At 47.7% G+C, this 24,969-nt stretch overlaps 1 pseudogene across 1 annotated transcript in view; it reads right to left on the minus strand.

Annotated features, from left to right (window-relative positions):
• The window catches only part of LOC147113984 (uncharacterized), a 42,664-nt pseudogene extending 18,719 nt beyond the window's left edge, over positions 1-23,945 (minus strand). The window contains exons 1-3 of the transcript XR_015079421.1: positions 23,931-23,945; positions 17,225-17,521; positions 15,941-16,049 (exon numbers count right to left, since the gene is read on the minus strand). The product of XR_015079421.1 is annotated as an uncharacterized LOC147113984 (transcript). The remainder of the gene's footprint in view (positions 1-15,940; positions 16,050-17,224; positions 17,522-23,930) is intronic.
• Between the last annotated feature and the right edge of the window lie 1,024 nt (positions 23,946-24,969).

Here is a 24,969-nt window from a genome sequence, read left to right on the forward strand (position 1 = left end):
AACCAATGCTGGTTTAAAAACCAGGACTGTAGGAAATGTGGCAAACTGGGTCACATAGCCAAAGTATGCCGGTCAGGGAAGAAGACCAACAACCAAAAAAAAAAGCCATCACAGGAAAAGTACAACAAAGTACACAAGGTGGTTGAGAAGAGTTCAGATGAACAGAATTCGGATTCAGACCCAAGCGGCCAGGAACTGGGTAGTCTGAGAATTCATAATGTGAGTAAGGAAGCTGACCTACAAACTATCTGGGTCATGCTAAAAATAGCCGGAGTCCAAGTGAGAATGGAATTGGACACTGGATCAGCCCTATCAGTCATAAATCGAAGGGATTACAACCGGCTATTCTCACATATACCCTTGAGAGATACCAAGTTCGTATTGCAGACATACATGGGGCATAAAGTATACCCCATAGGAAAGATAAGAGTCAAGGTGAGAGACAGGGGCAAAGAACACCCCGGAATGGACTTATACGTACTACCTGAGGGAGGACCACCACTTCTAGGACGGGAGTGGATCAAGAAAATAGACATGGAATGGCACTACCTCAAAGCAATAACGAGTGAGGACTCGGGGCAGACAATCAGCTCAGACTCTGAAACGGATGACGATAAGACCAGCCCAAGCATGAAAGACAAGTCTAAAAAGAACTTGCTGACTAAGGTTGGTAGAACGAATGTGGGCCTAAAGGCTTATGCTCCAGAGGAGAACAAAGTTTCAGAACAGAATTCCTCTGAACAACAACAACCTAGCTTGACAGAGAATTCTGAGTCTGTTCAAGTTACAGACATATATATTACTGAGGAACATCGAGCTCGAACGCAAACTTATTTCAGATTACGACAGCAATTAGAACAATTGAATTGCCGTCTCGAGCAAGAGATGAAAGCAATGAAAAAGTTCTATGATACCGAATGGGAGAATCTGGAAAGACAACAGAAGCAGCTGGGGAAGAAAAGGGAGCAGGAGCACACAAACCGTCTGCACGAGGAGGCCAAACGAATCAAAGCTGATTCGGCTTCTGAAGGGGCGTGCTCCAATCCGCTGGAACAAGATGTGCCGCAACTGAAGGCGCTGGTTAGCAGGTTGCAGGCAGAAAAAGCTGAGTTGGTCGACATGACTTCCGAGCTCCTACTGAAGTTGGGTGCAGCATCACCGGACGATTCATTTGTGGAAATTCGAATGATGGGGGCTGCGGATGATGGCGAAGTAGAAGCAGCAAAGGAGCCCCAGGACAAGGTTCTAAACAGCCCTGCAGCTAATGGAAAAGGGATAAGGACAGAAGAGTTAACAGTCAGCCAACTCCTCCAGGGCAAGGTTATAAACAGCCCTGTAGTTAATGGAAAAGGGATGATGGCAGAAGAGTTAACAGTCAGCCAACTCATTCATATGCTGAGGGATAAAACTCTAAAATGGGAAAAACTTAAATACGAGCCTCAATCTTCAAAGGGAAGGGAGCTCTCAAAAGTCATTGGAAGAGCTGAGGTGGCAACCCAGACTGAGAAGTCTGCAGCAGAACAGCCCTTGGATGCCAAAAGTACGCTGACGCACGGCAATGTAGAACAACAGAATACTGAAACAGCTACTTCAGTAGAGGGATTGAATAGTCCGATCAATCAATCTCCGAATGAAGTTGAAGTATTGAAATCACAAATGAGGTCATTAGTAAAAGACTTGCAGGAAGCCCAGAAAAAGCAGGATGAATCTGAACGCATGATGAAGTCTCTTCAGGACAGATGTCGGGATTTGGAACAAAAGTCGGCTAACGTCCAGCTGGGTAAGGAGGAAATAGAAGACCCTCTCGCGGGCCTAGCTCAGGACGACACCGAATATCACCATGATCTGTTGAGTGACACTGAATATTACGAGGACCTGGTCTGCCCAGCTTGTGCCGAGAACTCCCAAAGTGCCGAAATCAGGATGAATCACTTAAAGTCTAAGGAACATAGGGAGATGGTGGCGTTACAGCTGGCAGCTGACAATGGAGCCCCGAGAGTCTCCAAGAAGCAAAAAAGGAAAAGACGAAGCAGAAGATGATAACCATCTGAACCATTATTACCTCTACCCAATCACACACGTGGTCCCCCGAACGGAGCCAAATCAGTTGGAAAGTAGGAAAATTTCCGAAGGCAATCCAACTGTTTTTTGTTTGTTTTAAAAAGTCAGCAATGCTGGTTCAGAAGTGATGGAAGTAAAGCTGTTAAGTCTAGGGAAGGACTATGGGATGAGTCCCTCTAGCAAGGTGACCCGACTACACCACGGAGGCGTGGTCCGGACCGAGTCAAGAAGATCAGAGACTGAATCTGTGAACTGTTTCCCGCAGAGACTGAATCTGTGAACTGTTTCCGCAGAGACTACCTCTGTGAACTGTTGTAACATGAAGTTGGATATGTTATGATGTTATGTTAATGGGGAATAAGTATGTTGTAAGCTAAAAAGGGAGGATTGTAGTGTATGTAACTGTTCTACCTTTAAGAGAACTATTGTATGTAACCGTCCACCTTTAAGAGAACTATTTTAGGTGTGGCACTACTTTATCCTGGCTGCTGTATACTGTAATACCGACGGTGACCACACCGGTATATAAGTGCTGTGGCAGAATTTATTGGGCAGATTCGCCCTGACCTTCGAATAGTAAAGTCCTGTTTAAGTTACTCTTGTAGTCTGTGTATTACTTCGCTATACAACCCACAGACTTTACACAGCTAAGGTCATCGGAACTCAGCACCAATCAAATGGCCTTGGGTGCAGTAAAGTGTTATCGTTGTGGAAAGACAACGCACGATCAGAACCAGTGCTGGTTCAAAAATCAGGAATGCAGAAAATGTGGCAGGCTTGGTCACATAGCTAAAGTATGCCGGTCAGGAAAGAAGACCAGCAACAAAAAGTCACCGCAGGAAAAGTGCAGAAAGGTACACAAGGTGACAGAGAACAGTTCGGATGAACAGAAGTCAGATTCAGACTCCAGCAGTAAGGAACTGGGTTGTCTAAGAGTACACAATGTGGGTAATGGAGCAGACCTCCAAACTATCTGGGTCACACTTCAGATAGCAGGAGTCCAAGTGAAGATGGAATTGGACACTGGATCGGCATTGACGGTCATGAATAAGCAAGATTACAAAAGGTTATTTCCACATATTCCCCTACGGGATACGGAGATTGTATTGAAAACATACACGGGGCAAAGAGTATACCCCATCGGAAAGATGAAGGTAAAGGTGGTCCACAAGGGCAAAGAAAGCCGAGGAATGGACTTATATGTGCTACCTGAGGGAGGTCCACCACTACTGGGACAGGAGTGGATCAGGAGAATAAATATGGACTGGCATTCCTTAAAAGCACTAACGGTAGATTCCGGTAAAAAAGATGTCAAACCTAAACGATTGTCCAGAATATTGGACGATGCTAAAGAGGTGTTCCAACAGGGACTGAGAACACTGAGAGGAATTACGGCAACCATCAAGGTTGAAGAACATGCAAACCCGAAATTTTTCAAAGCCAGACCGGTACCTTATGCGATACGACCTGCTGTGGAAGCTGAGCTGGAAGGGCTAGAACGTTCAGGAGTACTGTCTAAGGTGGACTGGAGTGAGTGGGTCACGCCCATTGTTCCCGTCATGAAGCATTCATCGAGCAACAAGCCGGGGGAACCGGGGAAGGTTCGCATCTGTGGAGATTTCAAGATCACTGTTAATCCGGTGCTTCACACGGTGCAATATCCGCTTCCGCGGATTGAGGATATCTTCGCTTCGTTGTCTGGCAGGAAACACTTCACCAAGATAGACCTGGCGCAGGCGTACTTACAGATGGAAGTTGAGGAAGAGTCACGCCAGTATCTCACGATCAACACGCATAGAGGCTTGTATCGGTATAATAGACTGGTTTTTGGAGTGGCATCGGCTCCAGCAATTTGGCAGAGGGCCATGGAGCAGGTATTACAGGGAATTCCAGGCACACAATGATACCTGGATGATATTCTGATTACAGGAGATGATGATGAGGAACATCTTGCAAATTTGGAACTGGTGCTCACCAGATTGAAAGAATATGGACTTCGAGTTAATCGCCAGAAATGTGAGTTCTTTCAGAAGCGGATCTCGTACTGTGGTCATGTCATTGACCAGGAGGGGCTTCATAAGTCTCCTGACAAGATCGAAGCTGTTGTGAAGGCTCCCGCTCTGGATAATGTATCCCAGTTGAGGTCGTTGCTAGGGTTGATTAACTATTACCATAAGTTTCTGCCAAATTTATCCACGGTGCTGCACCCGCTGAACGCTCTTTTGCAGAAGGGAGTACCATGGAAGTGGAGCGAGGACTGTAAGAGGGCCTTTCGCAAAAGCAAGGCATTGATCACCTCAGAGGAAGTGTTGGCTCACTTCAACCCAACGCTGCCTATTCGTTTGGCTTGTGATGCTTCTCCATATGGTATTGGGGCAGTACTCTCACACAAGTTGCCAAATGGCTTGGAGAGGCCAGTCGCGTTCGCATCCAGATCATTGACCTCCGCTGAGCGCAACTATGCTCAGCTAGATAGGGAGACTCTCAGCCTTGTGTGGGGAGTAAAGAAGTTTAATCATTACCTGCAGGGCCAAAAGTTTACGCTACTGACAGACCACCAGCCGTTGGTATCCATTTTTAACCCTAAGAAGGGTGTTTCGGTGATGACAGCACAGAGGCTCCAGAGATGGTCCCTTTTCCTAGGGGCACATCAATATCAGACTGAATTCAAAGGTACAAAGCAGCATGGTAATGCTGATGGGCTGTCGCGCCTGCCACTACCTACAGCGGAGGAGGCACCGACGGTTGACCCTGTTGAGTTATTTCACTCGACCATCATCGAATGTTTACCAGTCACCAATGCAAGTATTGAAAGAGAAACCAGGAACGACCCGACACTGTCCCGGGTCTACGAATTGACAGTGAAGGGATGGCCAGCACATGGTGATCCACTGTTACCGGCATTCTCAGCAAGACGAGAACAGCTGTCCGTCTGTCAAGGAACATTGATGTAGGGAACAAGGGTGATTATTCCTCCTAAGTTAAGAGAGAGAGTTCTAAAGGAACTGCATGAAGGTCATCTGGGGGGGAGTCAAGATGAAAAGCCTTGCTAGGGCTTATGTGTGGTGGCCGGGTATTGACCAACAGGTAGAGGATCTGCCGAAAAGCCGCTCAGGGTGCCAAAAAGTTCAAAATGCACCTCCGATTGCACCGCTGCATCCATGGGAATGGCCTTCAACCCCATGGCAACGTGTACATATTGACTTTGCTGGTCCATTCATGGACTCCATGTTTTTAATTGCGGTGGACGCACATTCTAAATGGCCAGAAGTGATTAAGATGACTACCACTACCTCTGAAAAGACGATCGCGGTGCTAAGAACGATATTTGCAAGAAATGGATTGCCAGAACAAATATGTTCAGACAACGGACCGCAGTTCGTGTCAGAAGAATTCCAGAAATTCATGAAGAAGAATGGGGTGAAACATTATACCTCTGCCCCATATCATCCGGCTACAAACGGGTTGGCCGAGAGATTTGTACAAACGTTCAAAAAAGCAATAAAGGCCATGAGCGAAGATCAGATTCCACTACAACACAAGGTGGACAATTTCCTACTGGCATATCGAAACGCCACTCATGCAGTGACAAACCAAAGTCCTGCCATGATGTTCTATAACAGGAGGTTGTGGTCCAGGTTGGACTTGTTAAAACCAAATGTGCGGAGGGAAGTCGAAAACAAACAGTTCCAGCATATAAATAACAAGACCACTCGGAGTTTCGAAATAGGACAACCAGTGTTAGCCCGGGACTACAAAAATGAGAAATGGCAATCTGGAACAATTCGGGCCAGACAAGGACCCCTGATGTACACGGTAGATATTGGTGAAAATGTAATACGACGTCATGCTGACCAACTGGTAGAATCGAGAACAAGGGTCGAACCCATGGTTACGGCAGAGACAACCGTGGAAGAAGTTAGTGAACCTGAAGCATCTACCTCAGAAGTGAATGTACCTGATGTTGATGTCCAATCCATAAGAGATCAACTAGATGAGTTACCCCAGCAACGAGAATCAGAGACCCCTGAAAGGCGTTATCCAACTCGGATCAGGAGGCCTCCTCAGAGACTGAATCTTTGAACTGTTTTGCATGAAGTTGTATATGTTATTATGTTATGTTAAATGGGGATATACACTGTTAAGCTAAAAAGGGAGGATTGTGGTGTATGTAACCTGTTCCACCTTAAGAGAACTACCTTAAGAGATGTACTACTTTCTCTTGGCTGCTGTATACTGTAATACCGGTGGTGACCACACCGGTATATAAACGTTGTGTAGTGATTTGCTGGGCAGTTCAGCCCTGACCTCCGAATAGTAAAGACCTGTTAAAGTTATTCTTGTTGTCTGTGTCCAGTGATTTATAATAAGCATAACTGGGACACACAGACTCAACAAGCTGAGCTTCCTACCCAATATGCTCACCATCATAAAGACCACCTACTTCCACCACCGTAACTTTACACACTTCCGCCCCAGCACAGTCCACTCGCTACTGAAATCCTCATCCATGCCTTTGTCACTTCCAGATTCAATTATTCCAGTGGTTTCCTAGCCAGCCTCATCCACCACCATTCATAAACTTCAGCTCATCCAAGGATTTACTACCCATATCCGATCCTGTTCCAAGTCCCACTCGCCCATCACCTCAGTCATTGCTAACCTATACTATCTGCTGGTCCCCTACTGCCTCGAAGTTAACATTTTCATTTTTGTGATTAAATTCCTCCATTGGCCTCACACCTCCCTATCTTTGTAACCTTCACCAGCCCTATGGGGTACAGTAGCATAGTAGTTATGTTACTGGACTAATGATCCGGAGACAGGAGTACAAATCCCACCACGGCAGCTGTGGAATTTAAATTCAGCTAATTAAATAAATCTGGAATAAAAAGCTAGTATCAGTAATAGCGACCATGAAACTACCGGATTGTTGTAAAAACCCATCTGGTTTATCAGTGTTTTTTAGGGAAGGAAATCTGCCGGCCTTACTCAGTCTAGCCTATATGTGACTCCAGACACACAGCGGCCTGGTTGACTCTTAACTGCCCTCTGAAATGGCCTAGCAAGCCACTCAGAAAACTGCTACGAGAAACAATAATAAGGATAAAACTGGATGGATCACCCAGCTTTGGCCAAGGCACCAGATTCGGACATTACAAAGGCACACCCAGCCCAGTTGACCATGCAAAGTCCTCTTCTCCAACATCTGGGGATTTGTGCCAAAAATTGGGAGAGCTGTCCCACAGACGAGTCAAGCAGCAGTCAAACTCACAGAATCATACCCTTCAGCCAAAATCGCAGAATCTTCCGTCACCATCCCTGGGTATGTCCTGTCCCACTGGCACTAGAGGTGGAAGCACAGTTGTATACAGTCAGAAGGGAGTGGCCCTGGGAGTCCTCAACATGGGGTCCAGACCCCATGAACTCTCTTGGCATCAGGTCAAACATGGGCAAGGAACCTTCCTGCTTATTACCACCGCCCTCCCTTAGATGATGAATCATTACTCCTCCATGTTGAACATCGCCTGGAAGAAGCACTGAGAGTAGCAAGAGCACAGAATTTACTCTGGGTGGGGAACTTCAATGTTCATCACCAAGAGTGGCTCAGTAGCACCACTACTGACCGAACCCTGAAGGACATAGCTACTAGATGGGGCTACTAAGGCAAGTGTGAGAGAACCAGCACGAGGGAAAAACCTACTTGACCTCATCCTCACCAACCTATATGTTGCAGATGCATCAGTCCATGACAGTATTGGTAGCAGTGACCATTGCACAATCATTGTGGGGACCAAGTTCCGTTTCCACACTGAGGACACCCTCCATCGTGCTGTGTGGAACTACCACTGTGCTAAATGGGATAGATACAGAACAGATCTAGCAGCTCAAAACTGGGCATCCATAAGGCGCTGTGGGCCATCGGCAGCAGCAGAATTGTATTCCATCACAATCTGTAACCTCATGGCCTGGCATATCCCTCACTCTAGATCAGATCAAAGCTCTACCACATCCAGTCATAAATGGTGGTGGGCAATTAAACAACTAACGGGAGGAGGAGGCTCCATGCACATCCCCATCTTCAATGATGGGGAAGCCCAGCACGTGAGTGCAAAAGACAAAGCTGAAGCATTTGCAACCTTCAGCCAGAAGTGCTGAGTGGATGATCCATCTCAATCTCCTCCTGAGGTCCCCACCATCAGAGAAGCCAGTCTTCAGCCAATTTGATTCATTCCACATGATATCAGGAAAGGTCTGTGACGTAATAAAGACTCACTACGCACTTGGTTGTACATAAAGCAAGGCTTTAACCGACTTGTAACAAAACATGGAGGTCTAGTTAGTAGTCACTAGCTTCCTGTTTCCAGACTGTCTCTGGCCAAGTTGGGCCCACGCCGGAGTATTTATACTCCTCAGGCGGCGCCCTCAGCTGGCCGTTCAGTAGTACTTCCTGAGTTACTTCTTGTAGAAGTTGCGATTTATGACATTCTTTCCCCCTAAAAGGTTTGGAAGTCCAGTCTTCCTTTAACGGACTAGGCAGACCAAAAATAGCCGTAGTCGTTTAGCTTTCTGCTTGTGACCGGAAGGCACGTCTCCCCGGACCGTGTCCTGGTCCCTGGGTCGCTTGGCCCGTACCGGTAAGTCGGTAGAGTCCGCGTCGTCTTGATCGTCCTGTAGAGGCCTGGGAATATCATGACTCCGGGTGCGGGTCCCCACAGGCGCAGAGCTGGCCTCATCCTGGGTCGTAGCCGGAGATTGTCCGGCGTCCTGATTTCGGGTGGCCATCCTACGGGGAGCGTTCGGCTCCCTGAGTTGATCCGGTAGCACTGCCGGCAGATCCCTCGATGTCCCAGGTAGGGCGTCATCTTCATAGGGGTGCAGAGTGTTGACATCATCGTCGTGAGATCCTACATCATTCGGGCCCGTGTGACCGGTTGGGTAGGGAGCCAGATCTCTGAGCGAGACGGTGGACTCCCGGCCATCGGGGTACCGCACGTGCGCATATGTGGGGTTTACCTCCGTTAACTCCACCTCGTCAACGAGAGGGTCGTTCTTGGCCAACCGGACGAACCTCCGGAGTAGCACAGGGCCTGGAGCCACCAACCATGACGGTAGAGATGTCCCATGTGTAGAGCGACGCCGGAACTTGAAGAATTGCTCATGAGGTGTGACATTAGTGGATGTGGAGAGAAGAGACCTGATAGAGTGTAACACGTCGGGGAGCACAGTTTCCCACTGCTGGTCTGGTAGGTTGCATGACCTCAGTGCCAGACGGACAGCGTTCCAGATGATGGGATTGTATCGTTCAACCTGTCCATTGCTGATTGGGTGATATGGTGTCGTCTTACTCGAGGCGATTCCCCGTTGGGAGAGATAACTTTTAAGTTCACTCGACATAAAGGAGGGACCCCGATCCGTGTGGATAAAATTGGCTGTCCCGCACAGGGAAAAGACCTGATCGAGGCATTTAATTACCGTAGAGGTAAGCATATTAGGACAGGGGAAGGCAAAGGGAAAGCGTGAATACTCGACTACCATCATATGTAGGTAGGTGTTCCACGTCGACGAAGGCAATGGCCCTTTAAAGTCTATGCTGAGCCTCTGCATAGGCTGTATTGCATGTATGAGTAAGTCATCTGATGGGCGGAAGAATTGTGGTTTCAATTCTGCACAAATCCTACAGGAGGAGCAGGTTTTCTTTACGTCCTCCGTTGAGAATGGTAGATTTTTGGAGCGCACAAAGTGCAACATACGGGTAACGCCAGGTTGGCATAAGTCCATATGCAGATCCGCCAGAGTCGACGTTGACATTGAAGAGCAAAATGCCCATGTGAAGGTATCTGGGGCCACATTCTGTTTGCTGGGTCGGTAACGGATAGTATATCCAAAGGTGGCCAGCTCCATTCTCCAGAGTTGAATTTTATTATCTTTGATTTTCGTGCGCTTCTGGTTATCCAACATGAAGGCCACGGAGCGCTGGTCAGTAATGAGCGTGAAATGACGCCGAGCAAGAAAATGACTCCATTGGCGTACAGCCTCGATGATGGCTGTAGCCTTCTTCTCGACGGGGGGGTAATGGAGCTCGCTACCCTGTAAGGTTCTGGATAGGAATGCCACGGGCCGACCACCTTGATTAAAGGTAGCCGAGATCGCCACCTCCGATGCATCGCATTCGACCACAAAAGGAAGGTTTTCGTCAATGGAGCAAAGCGTGGCTTTCTCCAGCTGTCATTTGAGGAGGTTGAAGGCAGAAATAGCCGTTGCTTCTAATGGAAAAGACTTCGCATGAAGCAGGGGCTGTAGTTTATCGGAGAAGTGAGGTATCCACTTTGCGTAATAAGCAAACATGCCAAGTGCCCGACGAAGAGAGCCGAGATTTGTAGGGGGAGGGAGCTCCTGAAGTGGACGAAGTCGCTATGGGTCCGGTTTAATAACACTGTTGCCCACCCAGTAGCCGAGAATGTTCACTGATGGCACGGATTTCACCGATTTGGATTCGTTTAACATTAAGTGGCAACGACGGAGAACGTCAAAAAATCTCTGAAGATTGCCGTCATGCTCCTTTTGATCATGGCCGGCAATAGTGATATTGTCTAAATACGGAAAGGTATCTGTCAAGTTCTCTTGCCGGACTAGGCCATCCATTGCCCGTTGGAAGACGGCCACCCCATTGGTGACCCCAAGTGGAAGGCGACGAAACTGATAAAGCCGACCATTGGCCTCAAAAGCCGTATACTTTTTGTCAGTCTTTCAGCGGTACCGGATGGTACGTGCTCTTTAAATCAAAGGTTGAAAATACCTTGTATTTGGCAAGGTTGTTGACCATGTCATCTATGCGTGGTAGCGGGTAGGCATCCAGATCGGTATATTGATTAATAGTCTGCGAATAATCAATACACAGACGTTTCTTATGTTGTTTTAAAGGGTTTTTCACAATGACGACTTGAGCCCGCCAGGGGGATGAACATGGCTCGATAATACCGTCAGCTAAAAGGCGAGAGATTTCTGCCTCGATAAATGCTCGGTCGTCTTGGCTAAAGCGCCGCGATTTGGTGGCTATGGGTTTACAGCCGGAGGAGAGATTGGCAAACAGGGAGGGCTCACCGAGTAAGGCCGCCGAGAGCGCACAAAACGGCACCTTAGAAATGGTAAGCTCCAGCTTCGACCCTCCAAACTCAAAAGTGAGCCTTTTGTGCTGCTTCTGGAAGTCCTGTCCCAGAAGCACATCGCTACATACGTTTTCGAGTACTCCGAGCCGGGTGGAGGGATACATGCGACTATTGAGGATGAGGTTGACAAGACAGAAGCCAGAAGAATTGGTGGTCAGAGTCGTCGGAGCCATTGCAATCTCCCTGTCCAAGGGATAAATGCGCAGTTTTAACCTGCTGACAGCCCGCTTACTAATGAAGCTGTCAGAGCTGCAGGAGTCGATTAGCGCGCTTAGAGTGTGCCCATTTACTGAAACCTTCGTAGCTGCATGGGACAAACTTTGGGGAAAAACAGCTGTGATGGGAGGAGGGGTAATTTTTCCTTCGGCAGCTGTAGCCTTAGCAGTGGTTCTTGGGGGAGGAGCAGCTCCATAGATAGCAGCTGTGAAGCTAACAGGGGCTCTCGACCGGTATACTTTAGAGGAGCGGCCTTTCTTGTTAGCAGAGGCCCGTGACTGGCATACCTTGGAAAAGTGTCCTTTCTTGCTGCAATGATTGCAGGTCGCATTACGAGCCAGGCAAAATTTTCTGTAATGGAACATACCTCCACAAAAGAAACACTTTCTTCCTGATTGCCAGGATGCTGCTAGGGCGAGGTCATCATCAGCAAAGGCCTCTAGGGTAGGGTCGTTGTCCGTTAGAGTAGAGTCATCATCAGCGGGGGCATCCACCCGAGACCTATCGAAAGACTTATTAAGGGTGATAGCCGCTGCCCGTGCACGTGGTGGGAGATAAGTGTCTGCATTCTTCTTGGCTAAGTCCAGGGAACACGCCTGGTCATAAGCAGCCCGTAAATTGAGGGTTTTATTTTCCAGCAGGCGCTGACGTATAAAAGGGGACGCAATCCCATTGATAAAGGAATCGCAGATTAGTTCCTCTTGATACTGTTCAGCTGTAACCGCTTTAAGGTTAAAATCTTTGCTGAGCCTGCAAAGTTTCTGGAGGAATTCATCGAGTGATTCCCCAGGCTGCTGCCGAGTTGTGGCCAGTAGGTGTCGAGCAAAGATTTCATTCGGGGACTTGACAAATAGCTGCTGTAAAATTTCGATAGCAGCGTCGTAGTCTATACAGTCCTCAATATAATCATACACGAGGGGATACGTAGTTAATAAGCATTCATAATTTATTAGAGGCACCCGTCCCACATTCTTCAAGACAGTTGCCAAAGGTACGAAACCAATGCTTCCATACCTTCGCTGCCACAGGTGCATTCGGGTCCAGGTCGAGACGAGGGGTTCTAAGGAGTTTTTCCATGATGGATCAGTTTCTTGCCCTGGTTCCTCTCTGCGGTTCGAGTTGCAGCTGGTTGTTCCGAATCACCCAAGGCGTGGAGACGATAGCAAGTCGATTAAATTGACGTAATAAAGGCTCACTACGCACTTGGCTTCTATCTGCACTGTGGGGTTTCTGTGATTTCTGTGAAAGCAAGGCTTTAATCAACTTGTAACAAAACATGGAGGTCTAGTTAGTAGTCACTAGCATCCTGTTTCCAGACTGTCTCTGGCCAAGTTGGGCCCACGCCCGAGTATTTATACACCTCGGGCGGCGCCCTCAGCTGGCTGTTCAGTAGTACTTCCTGAGTTACTTCTTGTAGAAGTTGCGATTTATGACAGTCTGAACGCACTGGATACAACAAAGGCTATGGGCCCTGACAACATCCCGGCTATCGTGCTGAAGACTTGAGCTCCAGAACTAGCCACGCCTCTAGCCAAGCTGTTCCAGTACAGCTACAACACTGGTATCTACCCGACAAAGTGGAAAATTGCTCAGGTATGTCCTGTCCACAAAAAGCAGGACAAATCCAATCTGGCCAACTACCACCCCAGCTGTCTACTCTCAATCATTAGCAAAGTGATGGAAGGGTTTGTCGACAGTGCCATCAAGTAGCACTTACTCACCAATAACCTACTCACCGATGCTCAGTTGGGTTTCGCCAGACCTCTTTACAGCCTTAGTCCAAACTTGGACAAAAGAGACTGCTCTTGACATCAAGGCAGCATTTGAGCAAGTGTGGCATCAAGGAACCCTAGTAAAATTGAAGTCAATGGGAATCAGGGGGAAAACTCTCAACTGGCTGGAGTCATGCCTAGCACAAAGGAAGATGTTGTGGTTGTTGAAGGCCAATCATCTCAGCCCCAGGACATTGCTATAGGAGTTCCTCAGGGAAGTATCCTAGGCCCAAGCATCTTCAGCTGCTTCATCAATCACATTTCCTTCATCATAAGGTCAGAAGTATGGATGTTCACTGATGATTGCATAGTGTTTAGTTCCACTTGCAACTCCTCAGATAATGAAGCAGTCCGTGTCCACATGCAGCAAGACCGGCACAACATTCAGGCTTGGGCTGCTAAGTGGCAAATAACATTCACGCCACACAAGTGCCAGGCAATGACCATCTCCAACAAGAGAGAGTCTAACCACTTCCCCTTGACAGTCAATGGCATTACCATCGTCAAATCCCCCACCATCAACATCCTGGGGGTCATCATTGATCAGAAATTGGAGCAGCCACATAAATACTGTGGCTACAAGAGCAAGTTATAGGCTCGGTATTCTGCGGTGAGTGACTCACCTCCTGACTCCCCAAAGCTTTTCCAACATCTACAAGGCACAAGTAAGGAGTGTGATGGAACACTCTCCACTTGCCTGGATGAGTGCAGCTGCAACAATAATCAAGAAGCTCGACACTATCCAGGACAAAGCAGCCCGTTTGATTGACACCCCATCCATCACCTTAAACATTCACTCTCTCCACCACCGGCACATCATGGCTGCACTATGCCCCATCTAAAAGATGCATTGCAGCAACTTGCCAAAGCTTCTTCGACAGCACCTCCCAAACCTGCGACCTGTACCACCTAGAAGGACAAGGGCAGCAGGCGCATGGGAACATCATCACCTCCAAGTTCCCCTCCAAGTCACACACCATCCTAACTCATTAGTATATCGCCATTCCTTCATCGTCGCTGGGTCAAAATTCTGGAACTCCCTACCTAACAGCACTGTGGGAGTACTTTCACCACATGGACTGAAGCGGTTCAAGAAGGGGGCTCACCACCACCATCTCAAGAGCAATTAGGGATGGGCAATAAATGCTGGCCTTGCCAACAATGCTCACTTCCCATAAACAAATAATTCCGCCCCCCCCACCCCACCCCACCACAAACCTTGCTCTTCCTCTGACTTTTCCCTTGGGCATTTCCCCTCCCTTCTCCCACTCACCATTGATGGCCGTCCCTTCAGCTGGAGAGGCCCCACACTCTAAAATTCCCTCCTTAGCCTCTGCACCTCCTCCTTTTACATAATATAATCGTCAAGTAGGTATGCATTTTAGACACAATACTGAGGCAAAACAAGCCTGAATTACCTGGGGGGGAAAATTGGATTATGCCCCCTTTGGGGCGCTAACTTCGCCAGGATGCTACTTTTAGCACCCCGCGCCCGAAATTCACCAATAGCGCCCCAAGAGACGAGTGAATATCGTAGCGCTACGTGCGCTATGGTACTTCAGGCTTTCCTCCCCTTTTTAAAGGGGAGGGGCCTAGCGCAGCGCAACCCGGGGCCCAGCTGGGCCACCAGGGATCAGATTGCCGGCAAAAGAGCCCGGCACTCTAGAGAGGTGCCGGGCTCACAGAGCGCAGTCGGCACTCCGTGGGGCGGCTGGGATGGGGGGGGGGGGGGCTGCAGAGGAAGCCGGGGATGGCAATGGGGGTAGGTGCTGGCAGGTGGTCAGCAAGAAAAATGGCCGCCCGGCAGCTCCCCTTTAAATTGCGCCGCCCCGGCCGCAGGTAGGCCCCCGACCTCATCGGACATAGCGTCCGCCGGTAAGTCAGGGGCCACTACCAAAGATCGCGGCCGGGTTGCGAGCGGGGCACTGCGCACAGCAATGGCATCAATGCTGGCGGCGCAACGCCTCAGGGCGCTAACGGTTACCACCGCTGCTAACCTCCCGCGGGCGCTGGTGGCACCGCGCCCAGGCACTAGTTGCTTTGTACCCAATTAGCGCCTAACATGAGGCGCAAATCAACCGCATTTTTAGGCCCAGTGGTCTCTATTTTATATCCCTACCTCACCACACTGAAACAGGCCCAGCCAGTTCTGCTACACATATCTATTTAATGCTAATAATCATCCTTTCCTACCCTAATTTCCTTAAGGCCTCCATGTACCTAAATCTGATTTTTCTATCTGCTACATACAAATAGTGGAATGGAATGAATCCCAGCTTTATCTCTGCAGATACTGGTGTTAAGTTTGACTCTGTGCGATAGTGTACAACAGGTGATAGCGAATCAGCAGCCTGTTTTACATTGAAGGATATAAAAATCAGGCTGCCGATTCGCTATCACCTGTTTTACACTATCGCACAAAATTTAAATGACTGCCACTTCGTTTATACCCAGCAAAAGAAATAGTCTCTGGCCTAATAAAGTGGCCATTTCAAACAATTTATTGAACTTCTAATTACCTTGTCAATACTCACATTACAATCAACCATACCAAATCAGGTGAAGTGGGTATTAATGTTTTGTGTATGCGATAAGGCAAAATTTGCATGAACACAATTTAAAAAACTGCAAATGCATCCCAGTAATGAGTCAGAGGCTATATTTTCTAGACATGGATTTACAATGGATAGCACATTCTCCTTATCACATTTATTACTGCACCTTGAGTTATGGTTGAGTAAAGCTCATTTTCTTCCATTATTAATGCGTCGCTAGGCAATCTGCAACTGGAAGCAGAAAGATCTTCATCTTGCTTTTTCGCACTGGTGTTCTGGCAAGATAGATGAAACATCCAATTGTACACTTTATTTAAATGTTACAACCAAGTACAATTTTTTTTCCATACAACATTGCTACACTTCAGACCATTAACATAACAGGGCAGTTTTACTGAGGACGGCCCAGTGGATTGAATGGCCAAGAACGGACTGCTGTAAAGAGTTCCCCGATTGTGCATGGCATCAGCTTGGCACAGCAGAGGCTACACATGCTGTATTACAAAGACATCACCAGACAACGTTACCAATGCAATTATGTCATTGTGTTGCTTACTGTGAAACATGTATACAAAACATGACATGTAACTTTTTTTTTAAAGAATAATACTGTATGTTGATGAAGGCTAAGGCAATATCCTGAGGTCAGTCCTTGGAAACATTTTAAACACTTTTTTTAATGCTCATCAAGGTGAGGGATGTCAAAGAAATGTACTACTTTCCATTTCTAGAATCCGGTGTCAGCATCAAGTACTCCTGGGTCAGGTGTGGCATAGTCTAGATGCAGAGAAAAGCTCCCTCCAATCTCCACTACAAAATGACTCTGCTCCAACCTCAGGAGAGCACCCATACTGCACCAATAGTTGCATTTTTTCCATTTCTCACATCAAACATCCTTAGGCCTATTTGAGTGACATTGCCAATTAATGTAACTGAGGGGAAATCCTGTGCTGTATACCCATGCCCACTAGGAAACTGACTGTGACTGACCAGACTCATTTTACATAGGAGCCTTACAACCGACAGACAGAGAAAACGTTTATCCCATCAATATGGGCTGGATTAGATTCTAGGTCCATGAGGTGAAAGGCCAGTTTGTGACCCCCAAAAAAGGGGCAGAATTTGAAATAACTGGGTCCTGCCCCAATATCCACCCCTGCCTTCCCACATGATGCCATTTTTAGAAGAAGTTCAAGGCGAAGGTTTCTAGTATAATTTTACACATGATTGTTGGTAAAGATGACCAGACAGCCCAATAGATAAATGAACAATACATGGTGAATTCAGCCTTAAATATAAGTTTGGTTTATTTTAAAGAAGGCTCTTCATAAAAACAGATGTATATAATTGCTCCATTTTTTAAAATGATACTAATATATTCATTTATTAAATATAAACAGTGGATCTAATAACCACAGATTTAATTTTCAGCTCCCTGTGATTTTCCTACCTGAAATGCTAAATCACACAGGCACTTGATCCAATCCATCATCTCATGTTTTGGAGCTGCCATTATGTAGGTTTTTTCTGTGGTGCTGATGCAGAATGCAGACATCTCTTTAGGAGTGTTTTCCATTTGGTTCTGACTGATGCTGATACAGTCAGACAAACGAATTATCCTCTCCACTCTTTTTGGATTCTGTTTGTCGAAGGGGTTGCTGCTGTCCTTTACATCAAACTGTTCCAGCCTGGCAATGCTGTATGAACTCGCTGGGTACAATATGCACCAGTTCTTCTTCCAAACTTTCTGAAATAACAAGAGGGGCTCAATCGACACCAAGGACGAACATAGAAACAATTTGAAACTCTGAGTTCACCTGAACTCTGATAACATGACTGATCCAGAGAAACCTTGGTATGTCCCAGCGCTTTGTGGATTTTTTCGGAATGTCATTTAGCTCACTGTTTATAACAGGAAGACATCCCTTATATTAAAAAAATGGATGAAAGGGACAAAAAAAACTGTTCCAGCAAGTCAGAGATTAAATCACGTAGCACCCCCATCTCTGTGTGGACTCCTGTATCTTAAGTGAGCCCTGAATGGAAAACAGAAAAAACAACAACTGCCTGTTTACAGTTGGTGTCGAGCTCAGGAAGACAAAGGAAATGGAGAGAAAATACAAGGACTCGAACTCTCACGCCACACAAGTGCCAGGCAATGACCATCTCCAACAAGAGAGAGTCTAACCACCTCCCCATGACATTCAACGGGATTATCATTGCTGAATTCCCCCCACCATTAACATCCATAGGGTCACCATTGACCAGAAACTTAACTGAACTAACAACAACAACAACTTGTATTTATATAGTGCCTTTAACATAGTAAAATATCCCAAGGCGCTTCACAGGAGCATTATAAAACAAAACTTGATACCAAGCCACATACGGAGAAATTAGGGCAGATGACCAAAAGGTTGGTCAGAGAGGTAGGTTTTAAGGAGCATCTTAAAGGAGGAAAGAGAGATAGAGAGGCAGAGAGGATTAGGGAGAGAATTCCAGAGCTAAGGGCCTAGGCAACAGAAGGCATGGCCACCAATGGTTGAGCAATTGCAATCAGGGATGCTCAAGAGGGCAGAATTAGAGGAGCGCAGATATCTCAAGGGGGTTGTGGGGCAAGAGGAGGTTACAGAGATAGGGAGGGGCGAGGCCATGGAGGGATTTGAAAACAAGGATGAGAATTTTGAAATTGAGGCGTTGGTTAACCGGGAGCCAATGTAGGTCAGCGAGCACAGGGTGATGGGCGAACAGGACTTGGTACGAGTTAGGACATGAGCAGCCGAGTTTTGGACAACCTAAAATTTACGTAGGGTAGAACGTGGGAGGCCAGCCAGGAGTGCTTTGAAATAGTCAAGTCTAGAGGTAACAAAGGCATGGATGAGGGTTTCAGCAGCAGATGAGCTGAGGCAGGGGTGGAGTTGGGAGATGTTATGGAGGTGGAAATAGGAGGTCTTAGTTATGCTGCGGATGTGTGGTCGGAAGCTCATTGCAGGCTCAAATATGACACCAAGGTTGCAAACAGTGTGGTTCAGCCTCAGACAGATGCCAGGGAGAGGGATGGAGTCAGTGGCTGGGGAGTGGAGTTTGTGGCGGGACCGAAGACAATGGTTTGGTCTTCCAAATATTTAGTTGGAGAAAATTTCTGCTCATCCAGTTCTGGATGTTGGACAAGAAGTCTGACAATTAAGAGACAGTGGAGGGGTTGAGAAAAGTGGTGGTGAGATAGAGCTGGGTGTCGTCAGCGTACACGTGGAAACTGACACTGTGGCTGCGATTTTGCCGACCGAGGTGGGTCCGGGGCGGCATCGCGGTCCCAGCCCACTGCCTGCTCCAGCCGGCACTCTCCAAGTGATTTTACGTTGATTGGGCTTGTTAAGCCCACCCTGCGAGGTTCCCGGCCAATTAATAGGAAGCAGGTCTGATGACGTCAGTTGATGATGAGTCATCAGCCAGTTTCCTTAAAGGGCCCATGTCTAAAGTGATTTTGACATTTATGCTGCCAGTGTTATACAGCATAGAAGTGCTGCAAACATTGACAAGCGCTGCACAGAGGTACAGGGCTGCACCCAGGCTCTCCCATGACCCCTCCTTATGCTTACAGCATGCAGGGAGGTTCTCTTCCCTTCCAATGGGCGGAAGACACCTCCCCAGGAGACCAACGCAGCCTGGTTGCACATTGCACAGGAGGGCACAAGCAGGGATGTCATCAGGAGGACCAGGCTGCAGTGGTGCAAACCTTTCAATGATCTCAGTAGATCACAAAACGTTACTGCCAAGCCACATTCAACCTTATCCTGCTGTGCCACTCATCACATCCCTATCACTCTGCCTTCCCTATCCTACTCCTGCACATCCTTACTCACACCAACTTACCTTGCACCTCCACCCATCCCTATCTACATTATCACTTCCCCATTTCACTAGCCATCTCTCGCACTCACCCTCATTCTACTGCAAGCATACCAACTAACAACACACAAGGGTAGGCACCTGGATGGTTTAGCCAATGTTCATGTGAAGTTTCTGGTAATGTGCTGTCAAACATTGAAATCTTTATTTTTAACACTTTGCGTTCTTGGACAGATTTGTGTGCACCTTTGGAAGTGGCTTACTGAGTTGCAGTGAATGGTGAGACATAACGGTACCCCCGCCCCAATTGCAATGAGTGTGAAAGGAATGGCTTGGGCATAGTAGGGATGCATTACGGTGTTGGTATGGGATGGTGCCAAACTGGCAGATCATGTGGCAGCCAGGGTGTGCAGTGTCAAGTGAAGTAAATCTTGCCATGGTGAGGCCATCGCTGGCAATGGGGGGTGATGCTCTTTGTCTTGAGCAGCATCAGTTGAATGAGGAGAAGGTTGGTGTTGATGCTGGTGTTGGGGCAGATCGTGGTGGGATTCTGAGGACCAAGGTGAGATTTTTTCCAAGGGCACTGATGCCGATGGAATAGATGGCAGGTGAGGTTGACAGAAGCGATCTGTCAATGGTGAGAGAGGTTGTTCCAATGAGGTGACACTGGATAGAGAGTTTGCTCCAAACACTCAATCTGTCTTCCAAATGCAGTAAGCAAGAGCTTGTAACCTTGGAAAGTGACCTATGAAATGGGAGCTTTTATAGACCAGTTGCAGCTGTCAAGTCAGTAAATCATCCTATGCTGACACAACACCCGACCTCCTTACCCAACGTGATCCCCAAGCGGTGTGATCCTCGTGAAAAAGTTGTAAAAGTCGTGAGTACCTGGTAAAATTTAATAACTTTTTAAATAGCTTTTAATGAGCTTAATTGCCTTACCCGCCGCTTGGTGTCGGGTCTGTTCAGTGCTGGCAAAATTCCGGCCTGTGTTTTCGGATGATGTTGCCGAGGGGCAGTGTGTAGATGAGAAATAGGAGGGGCCAAGGATAGATCCTTGGGGGACACCAGAGGCAATGATACAGGAGCAGGAGGAGAAGCCAGTGCAGGTGATTCTCTGGCTACGATTAAATAGATAAGAATGGAACCAGGCGAGTGCAGTCCCACCCAGGTGGATGGTGTTGGCAGAGGATGGAGTGGTCAACCGTGTCAAAGGCTGCAGACAGGTTGAGAATGACGAAGAGGGATAGTTTACCTTTGTCACAGTCACATAGGATGTCATTTGTGAATTTGGTAAGAGCCATTTCAGTACTGTGACAGGAGCAGAACTCTGATTGGAGAGATTCAAACACGGAGTTCCGGGAAAGATGGGCACGGATTTGGGAGGTGACAACACATTCAAGGAGTTTGGAGGGGAAAGGGAGGTTGGAGATGGGCGGTAGTTTGCAAGGACATAGGGGTCAAGGGTTGTTTTTTTATGAGAGGGGTGATGACGGCAGATTTGAGGGAGAGGGGGACAGTACCTGAGGAGAGGGAACCGTTAACAATATCAGCTAACATGGGAGCCAGAAAAGAAAAGTAAAGTTGGGTGGTTAGCAGTTTAGTAGGAATAGGGTCCAGGGAGCAGGAGGTGGGTCTCATGGACAAGATGAGCGCAGAGAGGTCATGAGGGGAGATTGGAGAGAAACTGGAGAAAGATGCAAGTTCAGGGCTAGGGCAGGGAGGAACCTTAGAGGAAGTCTGGCACGGTGGGCTAGGGGAAGGAAGGGATGTGGCAGAGGCAGCTGATCGGATCCTCTCAATCTTAGAAACAAAGAAGTCCATGAGCTCCTTGCACTTATGTTGGAGGTGAATGTGGAGGAGACAGCAGAGAGGGGTTTAAGAAGACGGCGCATAAATACTGTGGCTACAAGAGCAGGTCAGAGGCTGAATATTTTGCGGCGAGTGTCTCACCTCCTGACTCCCCAAAACCTTTCCACCATCCACAAGGCACAAGTAAGGAGTGCGTTGGAATACGCTCCACTTGCCCGGATGAGTACAGCTCCTAAAGCACTCAAAAAGCTCGACACCATCCAGGACAAAGCAGCCTGCTTGATTGACACCCCATCCACCACCTTAAACATTCACTCCCTCCACCACCGGCGCACCGTGGCTGCAGTGTGTACCATCTACAAGATGCACTGCAGTAACTCGACAAGGCGTCTTCGACAGCACCTCCCAAACCCGTGACCTCTACCACCTAGAAGGACAAGGGCAGCAGGCGCATTTGAACGCCACCACCTCCAAGTTCCCCTCCAAGTCACAAACCATCCTGACTGATGTGCCTCAATAAATCCGAGACTCGATGTTAGCGAAACAAAACAAGGCTTTTATTGACTTAGAAGGTAACACACAGAGGAGAATGTATCTTCCATCCAGAGGTCTGCCGTACTGGATGTGCTGCAGGCTGGGCCAGCTTACATAGGAGCCAGGTATGGGCGGAGCCCTACACACAGTACAATACAATGGAAATGAAACTGAAACCAACCACAGTCACAGGCAGAGAAATACTGATGAGTGATGAATGGAATATTTCATCACACTGACTTGGAAATATATCGCCGTTCCTTTAACATCGCTGGGTCAAAATCCTGGAACTCCCTCCCTAACAGCACTGTGGGAGTACCTTCACCTCACGACTGCAGCAGTTCAAGAAGGCGGCTCACCACCATCTTCTCAAGGGCAAACAGGGATGGACAATAAATGCTAGCCTTGCCAGCGATGTCCACATCCCATCAATGAATTTTTAAAAATGGAAAAACAACATTAACAAAAAGAGATGAGACTAATGAAGTTGTAAATTATGTGTTATCACAATGCCCAAAGTGAGGCAATTCTTTTTGGGATAATCACTTCCTTGGAGGAGTACCTACACTATACCAACACTCCATAACACTGTGGGGACAGGCTGCTCTGGGACTGGCTGTCTAACAGAATGTTAGGTACTGTTTTAAATACAGAGAAATGTGTAAACAGTATTATTTCACAGAAAGTGAACGGAGTGCATTTCTTACGGGGCAGAGCAGTAACAGGGTGTTCATTCCTCCCTGCCCCAGACTTGCTTAAAAATCTGTTACTTCTCCAACTTTTTCCAGTTCTGACTAAGGATCATCAACCTGAAACGTTAACTCTGTTTCTCTCTCCACAATGCTGCCTGACCTGCTGAGTATTTCCAGCATTTTCTGTTGCTGTTTCAGATTTTCAGCATCCGCAGTATTTTGCTATTGTATTAGTGTTTGGTTCACTGCCACTTCTCCTCTAGGAATGCCCACCTTGAAGAAGTTCTGCTTTTCTCTCCAACGAGATTTCCATTCGTCTCTTCAACCATGTTCATCTTCATTGCTTTCAGTTTCCCTTCTCGTGTTTGATCAGGTATCTGCCAACACTCGTTTTCACAGCCACATCTCTTTCCTCAGCAACTGTCTCCGGTTCTGACTTATTCCACGTGGATTCCAACTGAAATTCCACCCTTCGTGTTTCGGATCCACCCAGGATTACAGAAATCTCCAAGATATTCAGCGTTCCTCGAACTACTGCTCTCGCCACATCCTGAGATCCACATTCAACGCCATGCATCGCCACATGAACTCTCTCTTCAACAGTACCAATGCACTCTATCTCAAAGCTGTCCTGGTCTGCAGTTCCATTTCATCCTTCGCCTCCTCCGACGCTCAATAAAAAACTTTTTTTCTTCCGTTCAGATGTTGAGGATCGCAAGCTTCAACAACTCTTGGACACCAATGCCCCTCTGGAACCTTCTTTCCCTTCACTTTCCTCTGATCCTATCCCTTCTTCCAATCTTACCCCCTGCCATGTTTTCACTATCCCCTCTGACCTTCCCCTCTCTGACCCCAAACGATCAGTCCTCACCAAAGGCCTGAGCTTCATTCCCTTACGCCCCCATCTCAATGAATTTCAAGCTCGGCACGATGCTGAGCTCTTTTTCCGCCGCCTTCGTCTCTGTGCCTACTTCTTTGGCTAGGAGTCTTCCTCCCACTTTCAGAATTCTCGTTCTACCTGGACCCCTTCCTCTGCCCTCTTATCGTCTTTTCATTGCTAACTGCTGGCATGACATCGGCCGTCTCAATCTCTCTGCTCCCCTCACTCACTCCAACCTACCTCCCTCTGAACTTGCAGCACTCTGTTCTCTCCAATCCAACCCTAACATTGTCATTAAACCTGCTGACAAGGGTGGTGCTGTTGTTGTTTGGCGAACCGACCTCTACCGTGCGGAGGCTGAACGCCAACTCTCTGACACCTCCTCCTACCTTCCCCTGGACCATGATCCTTCTGTCAAACATCAAGACATTGTTTCCAAGACTGTCACTGATCTCATCTCCTCTGAAGATCTTCCCTCTGTGGCTGTCAACCCCGCACAGCTCACTTCTACCTCCTTCCCAAGATCCACAAACAGGGCTGCCCTGGTAGACCTATCGTTTCAGCCTGTTCTTGCCCCATGGAACTGATTTCTTCCCATCTCGATTTTTTTCTTCCCTTGTTCAGTCTCTTCCCACCTACATTCGTGACACTTCCGACGCCCTCCGCCACTTTAACAGTTTCCAGTTTCCTGACCCCAAACATTTCCTTTTCACTATGGACATCCAATCCATCTACACCTCCATCCCCAACCAGGATGGCCTGAGGGCATTCCGCTTCTTCCCTGAACAGAGGCCCAGCCAGTCCCCATCCACCATGCCCCTCCACCGCCTGGCTGAACTTGTTCTCACATTGAACAACTTCTCCTTTGACTCCACTCACTTCCTCCAAATTAAAGGTGTTGCTATGGGAACCCGCATGGGCCCTAGCTATGCCTACCTTTTCGTGGGATATGTGGAACATTCTTTGTTCCAGTCCTACTCAGGTCCCCTCCCTCACCTCTTTTTCTGGTACATTGATGACTATATTGGTACCATTTCCTGTTCTCGCCCTGAAATAGAAAATTTCATTCACTTTGCGTCCAATTTCCGCCCTTCCTTCACCTTCACATGGTCCATCTCTGACTCTTCCCTTCCCTTCCTCGACTTCTCGGTCTCCATTTCTGGGGATAGGCTATCGACAAAAATCCACTATAAGCCCACTGACTCTGACAGCTACCTGGACTACATTTCCTCCCACCCCACTTCCTTTAAGGACTCTATTCCATTCTCCCAGTTTCTCCGTCTCCGCCGCACCTGTTCTGATGATGCCACCTTCCATACTAGTGCTTCCAATATGTCTTCCTTTTTCCTCAACCGAGGATTCCCCTCTACCGTGGTTGACATGACCCTCGACCGTGTCTGTTCCATGTCCTGCACTTCTGCTCTCATC

Source organism: Somniosus microcephalus, chromosome 8 (genome assembly GCF_052327205.1).
Source record: "Somniosus microcephalus isolate GS21.2 chromosome 8, FLI_Smic_1.0, whole genome shotgun sequence".
Classification (NCBI taxonomy): domain Eukaryota; kingdom Metazoa; phylum Chordata; class Chondrichthyes; order Squaliformes; family Somniosidae; genus Somniosus; species Somniosus microcephalus.